The sequence below is a fragment of the Amblyomma americanum genome, chromosome 2 (assembly GCF_052857255.1).
Source record: "Amblyomma americanum isolate KBUSLIRL-KWMA chromosome 2, ASM5285725v1, whole genome shotgun sequence".
NCBI classification, from domain to species: Eukaryota; Metazoa; Arthropoda; class Arachnida; order Ixodida; family Ixodidae; genus Amblyomma; species Amblyomma americanum.
Genome location: NC_135498.1, coordinates 205,065,972 through 205,091,863, shown reverse-complemented (window position 1 = coordinate 205,091,863; position 25,892 = coordinate 205,065,972). Strand labels below are relative to the sequence as shown.

The window sequence follows — 25,892 nt, the reverse complement described above, 5'->3', positions numbered from 1 at the left end:
GTGCTTGATGAATATGAGAAGGCTTACTGCTTAAAATTCCTGTTTAGAAGTGTGTTTTTTTTTTCTGGGACATACACTGGTGAACTGCCTGAAGCACAATAAATAGTGTACGAGAATACGTCTCTGGTTACAGTCACATATAAAGGTGTTCTCAAAATTATCTCCAACCTGAACCACAAAGCGGCTGGTGGTCCTGATGGCATTCAGTCGCATGTATTTAAATCCTGTTAAAAAGAAATTGCTCATTTTTTGTTGCTCTGTTTAATAAATCATTAAATGCCATTTCATTACCTGCAGAGTGGAAGGTAGCCCACGTCGTTTCTATCTGTAAAAAGGTCCTAAAAGTGCAACAGAAAACTACAGGTCTATTTCTCTAGCATGCGTTTGTTGCAAAACAATTGATCGCATTATATACAGTGCTGTGAAAAAATACCTTCAAAGCAATAAGGGGCAGGCAGTTGCAATGGATCTGCCACGAGGCGCAAATGCTCAAACAAGATGGCTCTGCACCACAGTAATAACAGAGTTTGGCAGTGTAACTGTAGAGGTTTCTCGCGTAAACGTGCGGATCTGCAGTCCTTTCTCACCAATGGCGATCGACCGGAGATTATTGCGGTCCAGGAGTACGAAAAAAATGCTTAATTAGCGGGTTACAAATCTTTTGCGGGGTTGGGTCCCGCTACCCAAGTTACTACCTTTGTTAAAAGGAACATTTCAACGCTGCAACACGAGACGGGGATTGAGCATATCGATCATGTTTTGGTCGAACTGATCCCTCGTAATCGCAAAAACAATAATTTTTTCGTCCTGAACGAGTATAGCTCACCCAGGCATCGCAAATGTGATTTGGCGATTTTTTTGCGAAGACCAAGGTTATTTCAAGAAGTCCACTATTGATAGCGGGCGATTTTAATGCGTTCCATCTGGCATGGGGATATAAATTCACGTAGGTTAAGGGCATAAATCTCTGGGATAAAATTCAACAACATGGGCTCGTCCTCATTACGGACACGATGAGGCCGACATGGAAAGGAAATAGCGTATCCAAGGACACGACACCTGATCTGACCTTGGCCGGTAGTGGCATCACTGCTACAATGTGCAACACCAGTGAAGACCTAGGTAGCGACCACAGGATACTAGAGATCATAGTTGAGAATTTCCATTAGTAAGACAAGAGTTGAGACTATACATTGGGATACCTTTAGAAGTATCCGGCCGAGACAGGACCCGATAAGCGATATTAACGATTGGAGCAAGGAAGTTATTCATTATGTTCAGGACGCTACCGAAGAGATAGAATTTGAAGGTGCTCCAGAAGTCGTTGATAGACATCTCGTGAGTTTATGGAAGAAAAAGAAAGAGTTAGAGCAAAATATGAGCCAGAGGAGACGTGACAGGAATCTCAGAAAACAACTTGCTCAATTGAGCAAACACATCGACGAGCCAGCATTGGAACTCACCAAGCAAAAGTATGGTAATATCTGTGAAAAATGGATAGGAATATTGGAAGTGCCGGAAAGTGGAAACTCCTCCGACTTCTAATACATCCTGAGAAAACAAAATCGGTAGCTCGACAGCAGCTTCAAAAGCTGGTGTATAATTATGAAGGTCCGACAAAGGAACTTATAGCCGAGGTTAAGAACCACAATCTTAGCTGTTCTGGAGTTGAGAGTCTCCCTGAATATGCGGGCTCGGAAAACCCGGAATTGGACAGTCCCATCACTGTCGGGGAAGTGAGGTCTGAACTCAACCAACGAAGAACCAAAACGGCTGCTGGGCCGCACAAAATCAACAACAGGATGCTCAGGAATCTTGACAATGGTTCCATTCGGAATCTTACAACCTATAACAAAGAATGCTGGGACAGGGGAGAGATACCACAAGCGTGGAAAGCTGCGAACCTTGTCTTTATTCCGAAGACAGGGAAGAAGCTCACCTTTGAGCATCTTAGACCCATTTGCAGCACATCTTGCTTTGGAAAATTGATGGAGCGCGTAATTAAAACTAGGCTGACTGGATTCATGAAAGATCAAAATTTTTATCCGGATACCATGATAGGCTTGAGATCAAACCTATCAGCATGCGATGCCATGCTAGAGCTGAAGGAGCAGGTAAATTGGTGTCATCAATACAGTTTTTGAAAAAATACTATGTATACGCATAAAGAAATTTATAGGTAAGTTTAATATTATATGCCCAAGTCAGCATGGCTTCACGCCGCATAGATCAACAGCATCCGCAGTCCTTGTCCTATCGCAAATGATAAATACTGCCCTCAACGATAATAAGATTGCCATAGTGGTGTATTTAGATATTAAAAAGGCATTCGATACGGTTAATCATACAATCCTTGTTGATAAACTCAGTAAGTATGGCTTCCGAGGGAAAATGTTAGATTTTTTCAATAGTTACCTTACAAACCGCGTACAGCATGTTGTAATGAATAACGTGATTTCTGGGGCGCAGGTCGTGCTGACTAGGGTACCACAGGGCTCAGTTCTGGGACCAATGTTTTTCTCGCTTTATGTAAATGACCTCCCGTCTATACTAAAACATTCTCAAGCAGTGATGTACGCTGATGACACAGCTTTAATATTTATAGGAGACACAATCGATGAACTCAACAAAAAGATAAACGAAGAGATGGAAATGGTTCTTAACTGGTTTACTAACAACCACCTCTCCGTTAACATTCAGAAAACCAAATATACTTTGTTCCGCTCTAGGGGAAAAAATTAAACTACCAAAATGTTGCTTCGTATTTAAACAACCAGCCAATACAAGAAGTAAGCAGTTTTAAATATCTTGGCGTATATCTTGATTCTGATATGCACTGGAAGAATCAAGTAAAGCAAGTTTGCTCAAAGCTGGCATATGGTTGCCATATTTTATTACAAGCGCGAGAATGCTTTAATTTCTCTATACTCCGAATACTCTACTTTGCTTTTATACAAAGCCAGCTAATCTACTGCATGGAGTCATGGGGTAACACATACCCCACATATCTCGAACCTGTAATCCGATTGCAGAAGAGAGCGATAAGAATAATTACTTATTCAAAATATACTGACTCTACTGAACCACTTTTCAAGTCCACCGGCATACTACCTTTCCATTCCATGTATACATTAAAGATAGCCCAGACAATTCATAAAATACTACAGCTCAATGAACCGCTTCCCCACAGTATCTTTATAACTCCTAAAAGGGAGACTAGGGCTGCTAGTGCAAAACATTTCAATTTGCCCGCCTGTCACAATACTTACGGGCAAAGATTATTAGAATTCAATAGAGTTCTAATCTGGAATGGCATTCCTAATGAGGTTAAAACAGAAACAAATTTTGTACAATCCCTCAAAATGTTCCTGATGAATATGTGAAGTATATGGTATGAATTTTTACTTTTTTTTTCGAAGAGAAATATGTTTTTTGTGAGCGTTTTGTTTGTATTCCTGTATTTTTTCTCCGCAAATCTTATAACGCTCTAATTTTCATTTTAGGAATAGAAATGTTCGTTTCCGCGTGCTGCAAATATGTTGTATTGTATTGTGTTGGACCCGAAACTAGCCCCTGGTTATGGGTCCAGTTATTATTGTACATACTGAATTGTGCTCAGTTTCATTTTCGAATAAAAAAATAGATAAAAAGACTGTTGATATACTAGGGTCATTTTGGGACTTAACCTCTCCAAAGTTTTTGATAGTGTCAAACACGTAGCCATACTTGAGAACCTTAGCGCGCTAAATGTTGGATTCAGGACATATAACTACGTAAGGGACTTTCTCTCGAATCGGACTGCCATCATCAGCCTGGGCGGACAATCTTTTGAAAGCATTAAGTAGGGAAATAGGGGAACGCCGCAAGGGTCCGTTCTCTCTCCGACCCTGTTTAATGTAGCGATGATTGGGCTTCCTGGGCAGTTGGACGGAATCACAAATCTGCATTACACCATAGATGCGGACGATTTGACGCTCTGGGTGAGCAGAGGTAACGATGGACAGATTGAAAGCACACTTCAGAGAGCCATAGATGTAATAAAGAAATATCTCGAGCCGATTGGGTTAAAATCTTCGGCAGAAAAATCAGAGGATCTTTTTCTGTGATCTCAAAAAAGGAAAACAGTCACCCTTGCAAGGGCTCTGATATTGCTTTACGAGCGAATGGCAATGCCATTCCGAAGATAGACAGTATTCGAGTTCTAGGACTGCGCATGAAAGAAAATGGCAAAAAACACAAACTATCATGAGACTTGAGGCGAGAACCAGCGAGACGTGCCATTTCTAACAAGTATGCGAGGATGAAGGAGGGCAATCTTTTGAGATTGGTTCAGGCTTTCGTCATAAGCCGAGTGCTATACGTTGCCTTCTATCTGAAACTGGCCAAAACAGAAAAGAACGAAATTGAAATCACAATATGAAAAGGAATCCAAACCGCACTAGGCCTTCCTCCGAGCAATTCCACGGTAAAATTTCTAAGGCTAGGTGTCCCAACACTCTGGATGAGCTCATAGAAGCCGTTACGGTGTGGCAACATCAGAGGCTTTTAAAAACCAAAACTGGAAGAAAAATCATGGAGCGCCAGGGGTTCGAACCATCGGAGTGTTCAAAGCGGGCACACACCGTAGCTAGAGCAACCAGGGATAAACTCAAAATTCCACTGCTGCCAAAGAACATGCATCTGGTATTTCACGAAGGTAGACGCAAAGATAGGAGTGTGTCCCTACATGGCAAATTTCGAGGTAGATACCATGTGCTCTGAATGGACGCTGCCGAATATGATCGCAAGGCAGCACACACAGTGGTAGTGGTTCGTGAGAATGGAGATCCGGTCTCGTGCTGCACCGTTGAAAACAAAAGTGCAACTGAGGTAGAAGTTGCTATTGGTCTAGCAATAATACAAAACTGTACAAGGGTGATAGTGAGTGACTCTAAGGCAGCCATTAAGAATTATGATAGGGGCAGAATCTCTACTGCAGCCGCCAAAATTCTGAGAGAAGGGCAAGTACCATCAGAGCTAATCTCACTGATCTGGTCCCCGGGTCATCAGGGCTGTGGGGGAACGAGAAGGCGCACGCGACCGCCCGAGGGCTCACTTTCCGGTCGATCGCCGCTGACGCGCCGCCTCGACGCGAGGAACACCTCCCATCGGGTGACGAACTCAAACATTCCATGACATCATTTCTCATTATAAGCTCGGGCGTAACACCTATCCAGCAGCAGACAAACAGCTCAGTAGGAAAGAGGAACTCATGTGGAGGAAATTGCAAACCGGGCTGTTTCGAAACACCTAACTGTACAGTAAATGGCATCCATAAGTATTTAATTCTAGATGTGCGCACTGCAATAGCATTGCAGATCTAGTACACATGGTCTGGACCTGCCCTTTCTATAATGACCCGAATAGAAATGTACAATCCTGGGAGACCTTATTAATCAACCATGAAGCAGAACAACGCAGTCATCGATCTCGCCCTGACCACCGCCGAGTCCCAAGGGATTCCGGCCGATGGCTAGGGGAATGAATGGGAGTTTAGGTTATACCCTTCTCCCCCATCATTTTTGACGGGTGTAAAGTTATTTTTGTCTCTCCCTTTTCGAATGCTCAAAATGGATTCAGGCCTGGCTTGTGATGTACGACACAACTGGCAGAATTCTCCCAATATCTCTTTTACTTTTTTGAACTTGGATTTCAGGTATACTGCCTATTTTAGGAATTTGGGAAAGCTTTTTGCACCATTCATCATGCATTGCTGTCACATAAATTCTCTTGTCTAAGTATACACCCTAAAATAGTGGATTGGATTAGAAATACAGCATGTTTTATTAAACGGAACTAAATCAAGACATGTCACAGTAACCTCTGGCGTGCCCCAAGGGTCTGTTCTGGGGCGTTTGTTAATATTATTCTATAGAAAGGACATTGTATAAAATCTAGACTGGAAAGTGAGGTTATTTGCTGATGACTGTGCCATATACAGGAATGTAGAAAATCATTGTGATGTTAGCAGTTTGCAGAATGATCTGAACAAAATTCATGCTTGGTGTACTAAGCGGGCATGTCTTTGAACAGTGTTAAATCTAAACTTGTGTCATTCACCCGTAAACGCTTTCCTGTGAGATCAGTCTTTAAATTGGACGGACGTCTTCATGAAAAGGTCCAACATTAGAAATATCTCCGAGTCTGTTTTTCAGAACAGCCAACATGGAAGAAACGTATTGAATACTTAACTTTAAAGTAATCTCGTATGCTAAACCTTGTTAGACGTAACTTTCATAAAGCCCCCCAAAATAAAATAGACTGCTTTACATAACAAATGTTCATCTGGTACTCGTATACGCTTGTGCGGTATGGGACCCTCAATGCTGTAATCTTAGAGAAAAGCTTGAACGCATCCAAAAAGTGCGCTATAAAATTTGCTTTGGGTAATTTTAACTTCCGTAGCAGTATTACATTAGTTAAAGTAGACCTTGGTTTGAAAACAGTAGCACACCGCCGATTAATTGCAAAATTAGGATTTTGTCCGAATTTACTCTGATCCCGCAGCAATAAACAAGAACTTGTACATTTTCCTTCCCCATTTAATCTCTAAACGATGTGATTACGAGCTGAAAGTTCTTGAAATGCGCTGTCGTACTTATGTCTACAGCAAATCATTTTTTCCGCATGCTTCCACACACAGGAATAGGCCTCCCAAGCGCATTGGTAAAGGCAAAATGTGTTCAGAGTTTCTCTTTATTTTCATACAATCTGCCGTAGATTAGTATCATTCCGTTTATTTCATATGTTTTGGCTGGTATTTCGCTTCATGCGACAGTGTACCCTATCCATTTCTGTGCTGTGATTTTTGCACCGCGGTGCACTGATGACCGTTTGCCGTCGAAATTACTTATAGATGTTACGTATTTTGTTACTTTCTTTTTTTTACCAGCTGCTCTTAGCGGTTTTAAGTTCTTGTCAGACATTCTTTTAAGAAATAGTTTTCCTCCAATTGTCCCCTTCTGCAACATTGACGCAGGTACTCGTATAATTAAATAAATAAATACCAAATTCTGTTTTGCATCTCGGTATCTATAAATTCGGTTGATGTATATTGCCAATGTGACTGTCAGGGTGTGGCAGCGGCAGCCGGCAAGGTATGCGGCAAGGCTGGCAACAAAGAATTCAATACTGCGGCGCTTCTAGCTCCCTACCATTTGCGAATGCGGAGACGCATCTCGGCGCGGCTGCGGTACGCGGGGCACATTGCGCGGCTTGCGCGGCGTACGAAGACGATGCGGAGAGAGAGAAAGCGTTGGAGACCTCTGTTTCTATGACTCCTCTACACAGCATGTCCGGAAGCTGTCGGCATTTTTTCGTAATGTCCGACTCATGCGTGTCATTTATTCGGAGATTAAGCAGAGATTAATTGAAGCACTGTCATTGTACTCTGCCACAGGCCTGTCTGCGAGTCTGATCACTGAGCTGCTCTGGCTAGACTCAGCCAACGCTAAAGTAAACCCAAGAGGAAATTGTGCAGCAGCTGTCTAATGGCCACTCTCCTTCGCATTCCGTTTAACGCGACAGCGTTTAAGGGCCCGTTCTCCACAAAATCTGGTGTCGGCGTTGGGGTAGTCGGCGTCGGCATTGTGAGGGAAAAATCGGCACAACTCTGGCAGATGGTCCCCATTGAGCACCCTACGAGGCAGGTGGCCCACCTAGGTAACGTAACCTTGCGGCAGCATCACAACGTGCCGACTTTAAAATGAGCAAACTGTCCACCGTGTCACGTGGCATTTAATGATCAGTCTCTCGGGAAGAGTAACCTGGACCGCTCAACGCCCACCGCTGGGAGCAACCGCCGTCGCAGGGCAATGGCTCATCACTTAACCGCTGTAAAACTGAGTCAGGAGGGCTATGAGGACTCCCAGGGATCGAAGAATTTAAAGTAGTGAATGACCTTCTGAATATATGGGAATTTACCCACTACGCTACCGCGTCATAACCTTAGTCGGAGCTTAAGTGTGCCCTCCAATATGGTTTCGTAGGACCAATGTGCATTAGCGACTGACGACAGCTAGAGGGACACGCTACTGAAAAAGGCCCCACTGACGATCCAGGCACAATGAAATTGTGAATGGGAAGCGAGAAATAAATTCAGAAGCAAGAAAGCAAGCGTGTAAATTTCTTTGCATACGCAACAGCAGTGCTGAATGGCGGCCGCCGTGGTGCGCCAAGCTTCTCGGCACATGAATTTTTGCTTTCATTTCAGATTTTTCCTCAAAGGGACCTGCTCTCCTACCCTTCATTACTCTCGATGCATTGGGCAGCGCAAATAATAATTGATATTTATGGAGATCTTAAGGTTACTGCAGCTACAATATCTGTGTGCATAACAATGGGTTGTTAGGCTAGTTCCTGAAACGAGGGCGCGATGCGAAGATTGACAGGCGATCACCACAGTGATAGAACAAAACCGCGACAGGAACTCATCAGCCGTCTCGCCTCTGCTTGCGCTCCGCATTTTATACGCCTTGATTTCAATTCTGCTACTCGCACTGCTGGATGTTCGCATCTTTTTCCAGCTACTTTCGTTTTGGCCTGCCGCGTCACTTAGTCCTGACGGGTTTGAGGTAGCCAACACAGTCCACCGCATAGGATTACGTCCATGCAACCAGACGTCTTTGCAACCAAGTAGTTATTGGTTATGGCCCGCAAACATTTGTTTCCACAGTCGAGCATGTTGGCAGTCAACATGCTTATTTTGTCGATGACTAATTTCACTTTCTGTTACGCATATCCTAATGTGGTTAGGTCACTGGTGCTCAGCCCTTGCTTCCGTATTGTGGTCAGCTTGTAGGTGAGTGAACGGTCATTCCACCCAGTGCGACGGCCGCATCGGGAGTGGCAACGCATTGTTGCGTTGACGTTCGACCCCCCCCCCCCACTTGTTGTCCACAGCTTATAGTACTTGTTGGAGACACTAAGTGACTAACCGAAGAATAAACGTCTGCCCACACAGGACGGCACAATTGAATGCATTTATGAAGGAAACAAGGCACTAATCTACAAAGCTGCAGGATCGGGGCATAACCTCTATACCTTGGTCTCCCCTCTAGAGCAAAGGCAGACTTGGACAACCGAGTTCAAACCAGAGGCCGTAACCCAGACCAGGCACGGCGCACGGTACACACGCCTATTTGTTCCTTCAGAGATAGTTCAGGAGAAGCGATGGAGGTCCTTAACACTGGTATTGATCCTTGGAGTCATCCCTGTGTCAATGACAACGCGAACTGATCTCTAGTCGTACGCGATAGAAAGCGGCTGTAACATTTATTGTTTTTGCTCACAAATCCAAATACAACCTTGCACGTCAATAATCTCCAGTGTAAGGAAAAAGTGCCCGCGTGGTAGCCAGACTGATCTCAGAGAACGCGTGCTTCGGGTTGGTTCTGCGGGAACGGCTGACCGCCTGTGAACGCCGCTTTGTGCTTTGTGCCGTGCTGTGATTTGTGCTTTGTACCCGAACAACCCATTGCAAGTGCTGGAGGTGGACTCCATGCCAGTCCTGAATTGAGAAACGGCACCGTTACAACCCAACTGCCAAGAGACAACGCGCAGTCGCCACCGCCGCCGCCAGCACCTGTTATCTGCACCATCATGCCGCGGCAGCGGGACTCAGCTGTCTTCAGCGGCACCAGCGACAATGATGTCGAGGACTACCTGGTGTCCTGCGAGATGGTAAGCACGCAGAACCACTGGGACGACACAATGAAGCTAAATAACGTCTTCTACATCGCTGACGTCACCAGCTTGTGTTTCCGCAACCATAAAGCGGACATCACCACCAGGTCGGCTTTCAAGGGGAATTTCACCGAGGTATTTGGCCGTCCTCGTCTACGCAAGCTGCGCGCTAAACAGGGCTTGCGTGAGCGGGCGCAGCAGACGGGTGGGACGTTTACCAGCTACGTGCAAGACGTGGTGGACCTGTGCAAGCACGTCAACTCTCAAATGTCTGAGGCCGCTAAGATCAAACACATTATGAACGGTATCAACGAGGACGCCTTTCAAATGCTTCTTGCCAGGCAGCCGGACACCGTTGCGTCCGTCATGAGCTTGTGCCAGAGCTACGAGGAGCTCCGCAATGACTCGTCCCCGCTCGTCACCCAACACGACAGGCCGAGGTACTAACCGCTGATGCCGTGGTCACTAGAGAGCTCCCGCTCATGCAGGAGGTAAAACAGTTCATCCGTGAAGAAGTCACACGTCAACTCGCGCTCGTGCATGGGGCTCCAGCTCTGTCACCAGAACTTCCTCCGGCCTTTCAGCAGACCATCCAGGCACAGGTCGCGGACGCCCTGCAGATCGCGGATGCCGTGCCACCCGTCCCTCCGCATGCAATGGCTGCCAGGTTTACCTACGCCGCCGTCCAGTCCCGCCCGGATATTCATCCCTCGGGCAATTTCTCCGGCGCCAATGCAGCTCCGTCGCCTTTGGCACCACGACCTGTTCATTCGTATCGGGCTCTCGCACCACCGTCGTTGCCACACATGGTGCCGGCGCCCCTTCCCTACGGTCGCCCATGGCGCACTCGCGACAACAGGCCCATTTGTTTTGCCTTTGGCACTGCTGGACATGTCGCTCGCTACTGCCGCTAGCACCCCTATCCGCCGACTGACTTCATGACGCCGTCTGCATGCGGACCTTACACGCAGCACTACCGCATGCAGCCTAGTCAGCCAGCATCTCCAGCCAGCCGTTCCATCTCCCCGGTGCGCCGCTGCATAAGCCCCAACGAAGCGAAAAACTAGTGAGCGCAGTTCCCGAGACAAGAGCTCCGCCTTCGGCGAGCCTTACAAGTCATCTGACGTCCCCCGCCAATGTTGTTGAGGTGGTAGTAGACGGTGTTGCGACGTGTGTCCTGACTGACACCGGAGCAGCTGTATCAGTTATGGATACTAAATTTTGCCGCCGCATCAGGAAAGTTCTGACGCCATTTTCTACACTTTTACTCCGTACAGCTGACGCCCAGCAAACTCAGCCGTTAGCCGCTTGCAGTGCATGTGCTGTTATCCAAGACGTCATCTACACAATTGAGTTCGTGGTACTCTCCTCCTGCTTGCATGACGTAATTCTTGGGTTGGACTTTCTGTCGGAACGGTGTGCTGTCGTCGACTGGGCTCTTGCTGAAGTCACCCTCTCTTTCCTACCCGACGACTCCACAGCCGAAACTCCTGAGTATCCCGACAAACTTCTCCTTTCCGATGAGGTCGAACTTCCTGCTTCCTCGGCCGTTGTAGCCTCCCTGTCGTGTTTCCAGCCGACCGCCCGACCCAGCTGTACTCTTTGCTCCCTCAGAATTGTTCGTTCGCCGCAGGAACCTACCGCTTACCTTCGCTTTCCTCACGGTAACCTCCAGAACAACAACCATGCTAACAACAACCATGCTAAATTAACAGAAAAGACTCCTTCTCGAATCCAGGCGCAGCCAAACTACTCCGAACAACATTAACCGCACAAAAGGAAACCTGCCCCCAGGGACTGCGCTCTGCAACTCCGATAAAAAAAAAGTCGCTATTGACCGCTTCCCCACAGTGCCGCAACGTGACTCACAGCCTTAGCCCTCTCCTCCCCCTCACCCATGCCTTTCGCATCACATCTTTCGTTCTTCTGACCTCCTTCTCCCCTCTATACTTAAAGACGCTAGCCGCTGCCCCCCCCCCCCCCCCCTCCTCGTCAAACCTGATGAAGGTGCCGAGCCGGCTTCGAAACGTTAGGATTCAAATTAAAGTTTTGGTTGGAGATGTGCAGCCCATTATACGTCTTGAGACCCAACCAGACAGTCAAATGTGTCAAACTGTTTAGTGTTCACATCTCTCGGAGTACTGCTGATTATTTGTTCTCCAATCGCAGAATTCAAAAATTTCCTGCCGCACACAACTACTGCCCTAACTCATATTTTGTCGGTACCACTTGCCTCAACTTACGATTGTTAAAAAGCCTTATATTTAATAAGGAAACACCGGGAATTTCACACATAAAAAATTGGGCATGGAGAACAGTGAAGCAGAAAAAAAAGTGGTCTCTTCTTATTTACGTAATTTTATTCTTGTACTCTGCTTCTGAGCTCAGAAGTGCTTCAAGGAATTCCAGTCGTGGAATAAGAGAAGTTCCCATGCCTCGACCTTTCGTGATTACAGTCGTCTTCACTCGCCCCATCGGTGCTTCGGCTCTTAAAGGTGTTCATTCACACGCGGGAACCGACTTAAAGTTTCGAGACCCATCATAGACAGCGACACTGCCTTAGTGTAACACGGACAATTGAGCGAGTTGGTACATCATTTTAAAACTTTCGAAAGCGCTGCTACAAAGCGCTGTTTTCTTTCTCTTGGTGTCCCCTGTAGCAGCGCTTTCGAAAGTTTTAAAATGATGCCTTAGTGCACTGCCAGTGTGTACCTTTTATTCAGCCTAATTACGAGACCTTCCACCGTCTCGTTAATACTATAGATTTACTCAATGCTTCCAGCTATATCTCGACTCATGAGGAATCTCACACCTAATTTTCGCCTGTCCGCTAATCTGCGATAGCCTAGTACGTGCACGCCCTGTAACAATCTATATGCTTCATCTGTCATCCTAACCTCACTAAACCATGCCGTTTAACAGCAGTTCTACCAGCACTGCTAGACAAGCCTCACTGGATTAGGTTGCAGCGTTAAACGTTTTTAGGTTCAGTTTCCAACGGCAGCCTATCCTGAGCCAGAGATTCTAGCTCCCTCCACTGCGTCATAGGTCTGACCACCACCGTGGCCAGTTGCTCCTCAGCCGTTTGGGACTGAAAGCGGAGGGTTAATTAGTTTGTTTATATGGGAGGTTCCAGCCAAATACCACACCGGGGTGGACAAATCCTACGCTGGTGAGGAAATGCGTTGTCGGTTCTGGTCACCGACGCCTGATTATGCAATTGTATCGACGCGCGGACCTTCTTTATTAGTCGGATGGGTATATGCATGTCACCGGGATTTATTTGAACTCCGGTACTCTCGCCAGCGAGGCGGATGCTCTACCTCTACGCCATCGCTGCATTATTACAAGTAGCGTGCGCCATTCAAGCATTCGTCGACGAGCGGAATCAACAGCGGAAGCGGCGACTACAATTCTTCGCAACTTCTCGGGACACTAGAACCACCCTCAACGAGTGAAGGGAAATTATTCGAGATAAAGCCGAGAGGAGCTGCGTTGACAGCTCTGTTTTTGACAGCCTCAAGTAGCCTCTGTCACGTGTCTAGCACGCAAATAAGCGCCGCATCAGCTTGGTTTCTCGCTACCGACGGCCGCAGCACAAAATCCGCAGGCCATGAGCTCCGCTGTCGCGCTACGTAGCTCAGTTCCTCGCGAGGACACGTCAAGCCTCCTTTGGTGGCTGAGTGGTTACGGCGCTCGGCTGCTGGCCCTAAAGACGCGGGTTCGATCCCGGCCGCGGCGTTCGAATTTCGATGCAGGCGAAATTCTAGAGGCCCGTATGCTGTGCGATGTCAGTGCACGTTAATGAACCCCAGGTGGTCGAAATTTCCGGAGACCTTCACTACGGCGTCCCTCATAGCCTGAGTCGCTTTGGGACGTTAAACCTCCATAAACCAAACGTCAAGCCTCCGCATGTATCAGCTTTCGGTGTCCAAGCGCCGCATTTATAGAGGCGCCCAACACGCACCTTTGTACAAGCGATATCAGCAAGATATCACAAATACGATGTCTGGAGAATCACTAAATTGAACTCCCCGCGTATTCACTGCGAGGAAGCTGGTCGCATGTTGCGACATTGACCATAAAAGCGCATTAACCTTTCTTCTTTGTTCGTTGACGCGCGGCTTTCCGGTGTAGGTTGTTAAATATAGACTAATATTAGCGCTCGTCAGAATGCAGACCGAAACATGGTTCCCGTTGTCTATCGTCGTCAGCCTCCATTTCCGAGCCGCCAGCTCCCTGCTACGCAGTGGAAGTCCACGTAGGTTCACCAGGCACACGTGAGGAAAACTGTAAAAAGAGAACCGCAGGCGAAGTAGTTTCTCGGCGAAACGACGAAGAGCCTCCGAAAAAAAGGATTCCAGGTTGCAAAACAAAGACCACGACAAGAACCAGCCAGACCACAGAAACGCCGCCTAACGTTGCCAAGACGACGCGCTCAATTTACGACTCGAGGAAGCTACCAAGCCGCGACCCAATTCTGAGAACGACGTACACCGCGACTGCAGAACCTTCCGACCTGGAACTGGCCATTCACGTCCGTTGCAGCTCTAGTTTACACGGAGATGACTATTCCATTTTAAGCAGGCCTTTTGCCGCGCAACACAATTAGGTGACCACCGCTTGGTAAGGCTTCGCGATCCGCACAGATAGAGGCCACCTCATCACACCATCCGAACGGAGTACAGTAGAGTGACAGTCAACGGACACCTGTGTCAAGGGTGTTTTCTGGTGCCACAACAGTGTTCATGTGGCGTTATGCTAGTAATTAAATTTTGATAACACTCAGTGATCTGCGATCTCAAGTCCATCACTTTCACGATAGAAGAATTCCTATATGAAGAACTCAGCCTTCGCAAATTGTCCGCCAACCGCGACACGCATTGAGAACCAGCAACCCATGGAACAGAGCCACACAGGAACTCCGACTCCTCTGAACTGCACGTTGAACCATCGCAATATGCTCATAACGCTCGATTTAGAAGTCAATGTTCCTACTCTGAAGCGTCGCACTACTTTCATAACGCTCGATCGAGAAGTCAGTGTTCCTACCGGATGAGATATTTTCTTTACCTTAGCGTTCTGTGCTGCAGAAAACATTGGTGGCCTTTGTCGAAGCTACTCGAGAGATTTAGAATAGGATGACACTGCTGCCTTGGGGAATTGCTGGAAAATGTGGGGTATGAACGCGCGTCTGCAGAACACAAACGTCCCTTGCATATTTCGGTTAACAAGTGAGGCTAGCCAAAAAGCGGCCGAAAAGCATGGCCACCTAACTTCGGATAGGGTCGGGCAAGGTGGCGGCGTCCTTCGAAGGGAGGGCCGCACAACTCAGCACCAATGCTTCCCTGCCGCTGCCTTGTGTCTCGCGTTCAAATCAATAAATAGAGAACGAAGTTTATTAATTTGTCTCAGGTAGTCCAAACCAAAATAAATAGCAGCGTTAAAGCAGCAAAAATTTTATTATTGATTCAGGATTTCGACAGCTCACGGGGTTAGCGTAGGCGTTGCTTGGTTGTCATGGAGGTAAGACATCAGAACACGCGAGATCTTCTTAAAGGTTGGTGGTCCTCATTAGTGCAAGAGGTCGTACAATACAATACAATACATCTTTATTTTTCGTAAAGAACTTGACGATCTCCAGGGCTAAAAACTATATATTTCACCTAATATTGATTTAATGATGGTTGTTTTATGTTGTTTATGCTGTCGTAAGTAAAGGTGCAAATAAAATGACGCTTGCAATATTTACACTTCTGCCTCTAGTGCTGCTAGTAATGGGCGCAATGCTGAATTTTCCAGTTACTCTAGCGCGCTCCAGATATAGCCGGCCTTCTAATTTGAATATCTCGTGACCACCACACAGCAAGATCGCTGTACGTTGCGCGAATAGGCGGCACTTAGATTCGGCCTCTTATTCTTTTACCGAGGCATCAGAATCGGCATCGGGCATCAGTCTTATCGAGGCATCGGAATCGCAAGAGGCATAACAGAGTTCTGGAATGGAAAAGGCTTCGTGTTATTGGCCTTGTAGTACCGGCTTTTCAACAAAGGCACGACCATCGCGTTGCAAGAAGAAAGAGCCTAGGCAGCTTCATATTCGCCCGCTCAGATTCTGCGTCAACGAACGCACAAGCCCAGGAGCATACATTCGAAATTAACCTGACACTGTCCCAGCCCAGACGACCACTTCTGCAAAAAAAAAAATACTTCAACGCTGCACCGACTGGTTTTCTGCCCCGTCAGAGGTCCCAAGAACATTTTATACCATACATCGCATTATAACCTGTGAAGACACCCACCATCGCTGTCCACAAACGCCCCTGCAGTGTGTAGACACGCGAAGGGCAAGCCATGGATTTCCAAGTTGGAGAAATTCTGTCCAACGGTGTTATCCAGCCAACGAAGTGACCCTGGGCAACATCCCTCGTCCTCGTCAAAACGAAAGGTGAAGGTGTTGAGTTCTGCGCCGACTACCCCTGATTAAACAGCGTTACGAAGAAAGATGAATACCCCTACCAAATATCGATGGCACCCTAGGCAGCGTTTGCAACCCCAAATATTTTTCGTCCATCGATTTAAAAAGCGGGTGTTGAGAAACCAATGTCGAACAAAGGAACTGTGAGAAGACCGCCTTCATCGCACCAAATTGCCTTCAAAGTTCCAGGGAATCAAATTTAGCTTTGGCCTGCAGCAGCTGGAACGCTTTGGTCCTGCCTTTGTTGGAAACTTCGGCTCTCCCAGCTGAACTTTCGCAATAACACAAAGCCTTCTCTATTCCAGAACTGCTGCAGACCAAAGTTTCAGCTGTAATTGACAGGTGTCAAACGGCAAATTTGTCTCGTACACTCAGAGGATGTCGCCTTCGCCATTAACTTTGAAGATCACTTGAAAAGACGTTTCAACAGGACTTGTCGGGCTAGTTGGTTGATCATAATGCAAAAAAGACGAACTGCGCAACAAGAACACGGACGAAAGGGAGGCAGACACACACTAACGCAGACTTACAACTTTACTAAAGGAAGGAATACAAGGCAAATATATATAGCGATCCCCAACGCACTTCAAATCTGATCAATATGGCACTTGACAATCTGCCCAGGCGATAAACAGACCACACAAGAACCAACCGCTTACAAGATAATCTTATACCTGGCCGGCCCTTTCTATGAGAAACAAAAAGCAAAGGACCGCTTAGCGACAGTGCACACTTGAGAATTACGCGTTCTGCAAAGTAAGGAAATTCATAACAAAAACCACACCACTGTAGCCATCTGAAACCACTGAAGCTCGAACCGCTTACAAGCGCAGGTGCTGACACCAAAACCAAGAGACGAAGCACTCCCCCTTTTGAAAGCAAACAAAACGGGAAACAAAAACAACCACATCGGTCATCGTCAAAAACAAAAAAACAGTGAAAAAAGGCACCAGGTCAAAAAAGTAAAAAAAACAAGAAACCAAGAAACAGCTCAAGAAGCTACGTCACAAAAACAGTGAAAAATAGGCACCGAGTCATTTAAAAAAACAAAAAGATGAAAGACGGGACAACAGTTTAAGACAACAACGGTTTTAAAAAAGGGGGGTGAATGAAATCCAAAGCGTAGGAAGAAATCACAAACCATGTCAGAACCGAAACAAAACTGAGATCGCTAATCAAATGAACAACGAAAGCATCAAACGCAATCAGGAGGCACTGCTCAATCACCAGGGCACAAACAGGCCACTAGGCTACACATGCCCCCGCAAAAACGAAAATTCTTTGGGTGATAAGGAAATGGAAGCCTTGCTAAGACAGTTGTCCGTAGTGCCGATGTAAAATGTTTCGACGACGAGACGCTCCCATTTGTCATTCAATCTGGCCAGAAATTCCGTCTTTTCGAACCATGGTACACAGTCCCGTTGCTTCATTTTTGTGCAGTCCGCACAATGCTTAGCCAAAAACCCTCCATCGTTGTTTGCCACGCTCAACCGGTGCTCCCTTGCTCTTTCATTAAAGCATCTGCCGGTTTGGCCTATGTAGACTTTTCCGCAACTAAGGGGAATGCTGTAAACAACGCCGGAAACGCAATCTTTGAACTTCCTTAGATGTTTGATTTTGCAAGGGGTCTTCTTAGTGTTCTTCATCATCACGCACACCTTGGACAGTCTGCATGGAGCCGAGAAGACAACTTTGACGCCTCCTTTTCTCGCCACTTTCTTGATGTTGTGCGAGAATTTGTGGATGTATGGAATCACATGGGCCTTCTTTTGCTCGGCGTCATCTTTGTCTTTGCGTTCTCTCTTAATTTTTTGAAGCACATTTTCCCACACACTCGAAATGACGTGCGGAGGGTATCCAGCTGCTTGCAAACGCTGAAGCTGGTACTGGAAGCTCTCTTGGACTTTGTGGTCACAAGTCTTTTTCAGGGCCGACTCAACACCGGGGGACGGCAATCTTCAGGATTTGGCCTCAAAGATCCTCTCGGCATTTTCATCTGAATTTTTCGGGCTCCGGTTTACCAGTGAGCTACCGCTTGATGGTCATCTTCAGTACCTGGATTTAGATCTGCACTTTGAGAAACAGCGTTTGTGCTGGTCCTTCAAACCCAGGTCCAAAAAGGCTTTGCTTCCCTACACTAGTGCCCATTCGAAGTTGGTCAAGCGAGGCATCATTTCCCTATGTGTTGAGTCGGCCCTGAAAAAACGAGGATGCCGGAACCCTTGAAGTGTTTTTCACTGGAAAAACGCATAAAATTGGTTGCCCCTTTCGACTAATCGTGTCGGACAGGAACTGCTGGCAGAGGAAGCTTGGGAACTTCCTGCAGATACATTTGAATGTGTTATTAGGCAATGACCCGTTCCTCGTTAGAAGCTCCAAAGAAGTCGTTGAGCTGATGCGAAAAGGGCTACCGACTTCCACGACGGCTTTTTCCGTCGACATCGAAGACATGTATTATTCCATTCCGCACGAAGGACTGTTCGCTGCCATCAGAGAATGCGTGGAGCTTCACGGAGAGACGAAGTTCCGGAACTCAGTTGGCCTCAACACTGGCAACTTCTTGGAACTTATAGATTTCTATCTAAAGTCTTCCGTCATCCACTTCATTGAGAGTTATCATATTCAAAAAGCAGGCATTTGTATAGGTTCGAGCATAGCTCCAGCCTTAAGCGACATTTTTCTGTCATCCTTTGACCGACGTCTTCAAGACAAACTGCGAGGGATGGATGTCACCCGCGTGTGCAGGTACGTCGATGACTACCTGGTCTTCCTGACCCCACCGGGGGACGGCAATCTTCAGGATTTGGCCTCAAAGATCCTCTCGGCATTTTCATCTGAATCTTTCGTGCTCCGGTTTACCAGTGAGCTACCGCTTGATGGTCATCTTCAGTTCCTGGATTTAGATCTGCACTTTGAGAAACAGCGTTTGTGCTGGTCCTTCAAACCCAGGTCCAAAAAGGCTTTGCTTCCCTACACTAGTGCCCATTCGAAGTTGGTCAAGCGAGGCATCATTTCCCTATTTGTTGAGTCGGCCCTGAAAAAGACTTGTGACCACAAAGTCCAAGAGAGCTTCCAGTACCAGCTTCAGCGTTTGCAAGCAGCTGGATACCCTCCGCACGTCATTTCGAGTGTGTGTGAAAATGTGCTTCAAAAAATTAAGAGAGAACGCAAAGACAAAGATGACGCCGAGCAAAAGAAGGCCCATGTGATTCCATACATCCACAAATTCTCGCACAACATCAAGAAAGTGGCGAGAAAAGGAGGCGTCAACGTTGTCTTCTCGGCTCCATGCAGACTGTCCAAGGTGTGCATGATGGTGAAGAACACTAAGAAGACCCCTTGCAAAATCAAACTTCTAAGGAAGTTCAAAGATTGCGTTTCCGGCGTTGTTTACAGCATTCCCCTTAGTTGCGGAAAAGTCTACATAGGCCAAACCGGCAGATGCTTTAATGAAAGAGCAAGGGAGCACCGGTTGAGCGTGGCAAACAACGATGGAGGGTTTTTGGCTAAGCATTGTGCGGACTGCACAAAAATGAAGCAACGGGACTGTGTACCATGGTTCGAAAAGACGGAATTTCTGGCCAGATTGAATGACAAATGGGAGCGTCTCGTCGTCGAAACATTTTACATCGGCACTACGGACAACTGTGTTAGCAATTCTTCCATTTCCTTATCATCCAAAGAATTTGTGTTTTTGCGGGGGCATGTGTAGCCTAGTGGCCTGTTTGTGCCCTGGTGATTGAGCAGTACCTCCTGATTGCGTTTGATGCTTTCGTTGTTCATTTGATTAGTGATCTCAGTTTTGTTTCGGTTCTGTCATGGTTCGTGATTTCTTCCTACGCTTTGGATTTCATTCACCCCCCTTTTTTAAAACCGTTGTTTATTTATTTATTTATTTACAATACCCCTAAGGGCCCTCGTGCGAGGGTATTACATAGGGGGGGGCGATACAAGCATAAAAATATGGCACAGGCATTAGAAACAAAATACACGTAATAATTAATTAAAAACTGGTAATGTACACAAATAACAACAACAAACAACGCAGAAGAAAATACTCAGTAAATGCACATAATACAACAAAAATACCAAATCTGTTAGTCCATGGTTTGTTTTAACGAATGCTGAAACGATTGTGGGTTAACCTCAGTAGCTATGTGTGATGGCAAGTTATTCCAATCTATTATAGTGCGAGGAATGAATGATTTCGAGTAGAGCAATGAACGGCATGTGACGCGTTTTATTTTGTTAACGTGGTCGCGGCGAGGAAAGACTGCAGGGTGTGGCAAAAAGAAGTCGTCGTGGAGGGTGGGATGGTGATACAGTTTGTGAAGCAAGGTTAGGCGAGCGAAATGGCGTCGACATGATAGCGGTTCCAACTCGGCACGTTGTTTTAATGCTGTGACACTGGTGAAGCGTGAATAATCTGAAAAGATGAAGCGAACAGCACGGTTTTGCAGGGATTCAAGGTTGTTTATGATGTAAGCTTGATGAGGGTCCCATATGGCAGACGCATACTCAACTTTCGGGCGGATTAGCGTGATGTAAGCAAGTTTTTTTAAGTGTGAAGGCGCGTGTTTGAGATTACGCCTAAGAAGGCCGAGTGCGCGATTTGCTGATGCTAAGATTGTGTTAATATGGTAATGCCAAGTTAGGTCAGACTGAAAGTGAACTCCTAGGTACTTGTAAGTTGTTGTAAGTTCAACTTTATCGTTATTGAGGAAGTATGTTGTAGCAATTCGAGTGGAACGGTTAGTAAACGACATTAACTTTGTTTTAGATGCATTTAGAGACATTAGCCAGGAAGAACACCAAGCCGTTACAGCGTCAAGATCAGTTTGAAGTGATTGGCGGTCGGTTTCATTAGTAATATTACGATATATTACACAATCATCCGCGAATAACCTAATTTGAGACGATACACACTTGGGTAGATCGTTAATAAAAATTAAAAAGAGCAGAGGGCCAAGTACACTTCCCTGGGGGACTCCAGATGTTACGGGGACAGAAGACGAGTTAAAGCCGTTGACAGAGGTGAATTGTTTTCTGTTATCGAGGAATTGTTTTATCCATGAAATAACGCTGGGATGGAGATTTAAGTTTGTCAATTTGGTTAGGAGCCTGTGATGGGGAACGCGATCAAAAGCTTTAGAATAGTCTAAAAATACTGCGTCAACCTGTAAGCCAGCGTCTACTGCGGAAAATATGTCGTTAGTAAATCCAGTGAGTTGTGTGTCGCATGAATAACCCCTGCGAAAACCGTGCTGGTATTTGAAAATGATATCGTGCTCCTCTAGATAATTAATTACTTGAGTATGAATTATGTGTTCCAGGAGTTTACAGATGTTGCTGGTTAATGAGATAGGGCGATAGTTAAGTGGAATGGTGCGGTCTCCGGATTTGAAAATGGGTATTACTTTCGCTGTACGCCAGTCGTCAGGAATTGTACCAGATGATAATGATTGTGAAAAAAGTGATGTCAATACTTCATAGAGGTTTAGAGAGGCATTCTTTAGTATTTTGTTATTAAATCCAAGGTGATCAGAGCTAGTAGTAACTTTGAGGTTATTCAAAAGGGCTAGAATTCCTGATTCGTTAATGATAATTTCTGGCATGGAAGTGACGGAAGATGACTGTAACATGGGCGAGGAAGTGGTATCTTCATGGGTGAACACTGAGACGAATGCGTCGTTAAGAAGCTGTGCACACTCAGTTTCAGTTACAGGATCACCGTCAGGATTAGTTAGTACGATTTCGGGGTGGGAACTCGGATTGATGACGCGCCAAAATCTATGACAGTTATTGGTTAACATGGTGGACAGGTCGTGACTGAAGAAATGGTGACGAGTTGTATTAAGCAGTGACTGATATTCATGATCGCAATGCCTGTACTTTGTCCATGATGATGGAAGACCTGTTTTGACTGCTTGGCGGTACAAGCGTTTTTTCTTATTATTAAGACGACGAAGGCGATTTGTGAACCATGGTGCATTTTTATGATATCTGATAGTGATGACCGGCACAAACTTGTCAACAAGATTAGTTAATGTGTCTTTAAGTGATTTCCAATTTGTTTCGACAGAGCGAGATGAACAGTGAGCTAGGAAGTCCTCCGAAAATGATTGCAGTGCAGAGTTAATCCCATCGAAATTAGCGCGGTTGTAGCAATGAATTCGCTTAGTGGATGTTTTCTTTCTACCAAATGGACGAGTGATGTACCCGGTGATGATTTCATGATCGGATAGGCCTTGTAAATGCAAGATATCGAAACAAACCTCAGGGTTATTTGTTAGGACGAGATCAAGAATATTTGCCGTTGTGGCGGAGCGGCGGGTAGGATCAGTGATAAGTTGAACAAGCGAAAAATCTAAGCAAGTATGAAGGAACATGTGGGCTTCCTGGTCACTGGGGTTAACCGTAAGATTAGGCCAATCAATGTTTGGGAAGTTAAAATCACCAAATACAAGGAAAATGGAGTTAGGAAAACGCACGTATAAGTCACTCAATATTCTATGAAATTCACCTGAAAATGTGGCAGTCATATCTGGCGGTCGGTAGAAGGCAGCAATAACAACATCAGCAATACCAATTTTGCATCGTATCCAAACACATTCAAGAAAAGTAGTGACAGTGATCGGGACAGCAGATATTTGTTTCTTTGTAGCAATAAGGACGCCACCCCCTTTTCTATTTTTTCTATCACAACGAAAAAAGCAAAATTCGGATTCACTGAGAAGAATGTTAGCATCCGGAATAGTATCGTCCAACCAAGTTTCAGTTAATATCAGAAGTGAAGCGCACGTTGAATCGACGAGGGAAGAAAGGGCAACAGATTTTGAAAGTACACTTCGGATATTAGTGAAAAGGAAACTACTGCTATTCTCTGAATTAAGACGAGTGTTCAACGAGCATGAAGACGCTGGAAAAGATGAGGTGGCCGTTGGAACCGGTCAGTCGGTCGTGGAAAGACTAACTGGCACCGCTCGGCCACTGGCAACATCCCACAGATACGTGTCCTTATTGATATGCAATTTATCGAAAGCCAAACGCACGCGGTCACCATCTTTTTTAATCGTTTTCGAGAACTGCAGCAGCTGTCGACGTTTGTTACGGACAGCAAGCGAATAATCACGTCCGATGCTAAAATTTGTTTCCTTTAGCTTGCGGCCGTTACTTAGAATGGCTTCAATTTCTTTATCGTTGATAAACTTCGCTATAATTGGCCGTGCCTTCTCGGTCGAGAAACGGCCCACACGATGCGCCCTAGCAACGGAAGTAACAGTGACTCCAAGCTTATCGAGGCAGAAGTCGTTGACAAGTTGCTCTGACGTCTCCCAACTTTCAGACGAGTCACTATCGGCGATACCATAAAACAGAACATTTGAACGGCGCGACCGGTTTTCTAAGTCATCAATTTTATTGATGATGTTAGATAACCCACTTTCGTGATTTGCAGAAGTACTAACAGATGAAGCCAATTCAAGTTTTGTTTCAAGTTCTTGAACACGTTTGGTTAGATTTTCAAGGTCTGTTTTCAGTGTCGCATGAATGTTTAGCACTTTTGTTACCGCTTCAATAAGAGTGGCGTTGCTCGCTTCAAGTCGTAATACGGTTTCTGCCACGGCGTCTAATTTCTCTTCCTGCGCCTTTGTCATGGGCCCTGGGTTTACTTCTACGTCCCCACTGAGAAGCAACAAGCGCAGAACACAAACAATAGCAGAGCAAGCACGCTTGAAAGGGCTGGGCGGCCACGACACTGCCAAAAGGCAAACATCATTGCATCGGTAACACCGAGTTTGGAGATAACTAACCTGTAGAAATACAGATGATGAGCGACGAGACATTGTGGCAGCGTCGTGGCCCAGAGCGTTGTCCAAGTGTGCGCGCTTTTCAAGGGGCGGAGTAGGTAGCATCGTCCCACGTTGCCCGACGAGCAAAGTGAACGTGTCCAGAAACGGCGGCGGTCGGAGCAGCAGACTCGAAGATAAGTCGCAGCAGATTGGCGGTTCATCCAGGCCACGGAATTTGCGCACGCACGGTTCTTCGTCACGGGTATCAGCTAGCTGTACTGCGGGCAGCGACAACAGCTGTCCCAGGAGTGGCAGCAGCAAAACCTGTAGAAATACAGATGATGAGCGACGAGACATTGTGGCAGCGTCGTGGCCCAGAGCGTTGTCCAAGTGTGCGCGCTTTTCAAGGGGCGGAGTAGGTAGCATCGTCCCACGTTGCCCGACGAGCAAAGTGAACGTGTCCAGAAACGGCGGCGGTCGGAGCAGCAGACTCGAAGATAAGTCGCAGCAGATTGGCGGTTCATCCAGGCCACGGAATTTGCGCACGCACGGTTCTTCGTCACGGGTATCAGCTAGCTGTACTGCGGGCAGCGACAACAGCTGTCCCAGGAGTGGCAGCAGCAAAACCTGTAGAAATACAGATGATGAGCGACGAGACATTGTGGCAGCCATTGTCCCGTCTTTCATCTTTTTGTTTTTTTAAATGACTCGGTGCCTATTTTTCACCGTTTTGGTGACGTAGCTTCTTTAGCTGTTTCTTGGTTTTTTGTTTTGTTACTTTTTTGACCTGGTGCCTTTTTTCACTGTTTTTTTTTGTTTTTGACGATGACTGATGTGGTTGTTTTTGTTTCCCGTTTTGTTTGCTTTCAAAAGGGGGAGTGCTTCGTCTCTTGGTTTTGGTGTCAGCACCTGCGCTTGTAAGCGGTTCGAGCTTCAGTGGTTTCAGATGGCTACAGTGGTGTGGTTTTTGTTATGAATTTCCTTACTTTGCAGAACGCATAATTCTCAAGTGTGCACTGTCGCTAAGCGGTCCTTTGCTTTTTGTTTCTCATAGAAAGGGCCGGCCAGGTATAAGATTATCTTGTAAGCGGTTGGTTCTTGTGTGGTCTGTTTATCGCCTGGGCAGATTGTCAAGTGCCATATTGATCAGATTTGAAGTGCGTTGGGGATCGCTATATATATTTGCCTTGTATTCCTTCCTTTAGTAAAGTTGTAAGTCTGCGTTAGTGTGTGTCTGCCTCCCTTTCGTCCGTGTTCTTGTTGCGCAGTTCGTCTTTTTTGCATTATGATCAACCAACTAGCCCGACAAGTCCTGTTGAAACATCTTTCTAGTACCACGGGCTCTTTTCTATGTACCCAAACAAGGCAAAATGCAGCGATCTCATGCACTTGTCTCATCGCCGTGGCCACTTGTCAGTCCAGGTTTTTGTCTTTTTGCCTGAAGAAGAAACTCGTTCCTCTGCAAGTCCTTCATCTTTTTGGTTACATCGGTCCGTCGTGGGCACATGCCAGGAGGATTTGCAAGCTCATGAAGTCTGAAGCTTGGCGACAAGTGCGGCTCTTGCGAGAGTGGATGAAGTTTCTTCTTGAAGAGGAAAGCGATCCCCCGACGCTGTCCGTGCGGTACGTTGAACATCTCAAAATGGCAGCACGGTTCAGAGAATTCCTGTGGAGGCAGGTTATGTTGAAGCTGACCGCCACTCCTCGTCCGGCAGATACGTCAAGCTCGGTCACAGTTTTAGGAGGAGCCAGCATCCCAAAGGATATCGAGACCATCCTGGACAAAGGCCCCAAGTACTGCTTCGAACCACCATGCTCCAGGCCAAGCCTTCTCGGGTTAGTCCACGGTATCGGCGAGAGAGTGACCGAACAAGAAAAGGAGAGACTCATCGGAGAGGGTG

At 46.3% G+C, this 25,892-nt stretch overlaps 1 protein-coding gene across 1 annotated transcript in view; it reads left to right on the top strand.

The window, feature by feature from the left end:
• Positions 1-25,892, top strand: part of LOC144122111 (histone-lysine N-methyltransferase PRDM7-like) — a 253,642-nt gene that overhangs the window by 173,054 nt on the left and 54,696 nt on the right. The gene's annotated exons all lie outside the window — the stretch shown is intronic.